Genomic DNA, 384 nt, shown 5'->3' on the forward strand with positions numbered 1-384 from the left:
TCTCTAACTTAGTGGTCATGTCCTACAGTTAGCGTGTGCTCTGATACCATCTCTGTAGCGACCAGACCTCAAACAGTCTGATCTCTGTGCTCCGGTGTCATCCCTGGATCAGTAATGCTGACACCACACAGTACTCGGAGGATTTATAGCAGAGTAGCAATCACACACTTATTACATCGAGTGTCTCCATAGAGAACTTATTACAATAAATATGGCTTAAGGCCATCTAATAACGATAACAGCGGAAGGCTTGGAAGATAAGTGAGTCCATCAACTCTAACGGCATCACTGAGTATAGAACCACGACCTAAACACTCCTTAATCATCGTCTGAAAAGTCTGCAACATTAACGTTGCAGCCAGAAACGGGTCAGCACATGGAATA

This window comes from Triticum urartu, chromosome 6 (assembly GCF_003073215.2).
Source record: "Triticum urartu cultivar G1812 chromosome 6, Tu2.1, whole genome shotgun sequence".
Taxonomy (NCBI): Eukaryota; Viridiplantae; Streptophyta; class Magnoliopsida; order Poales; family Poaceae; genus Triticum; species Triticum urartu.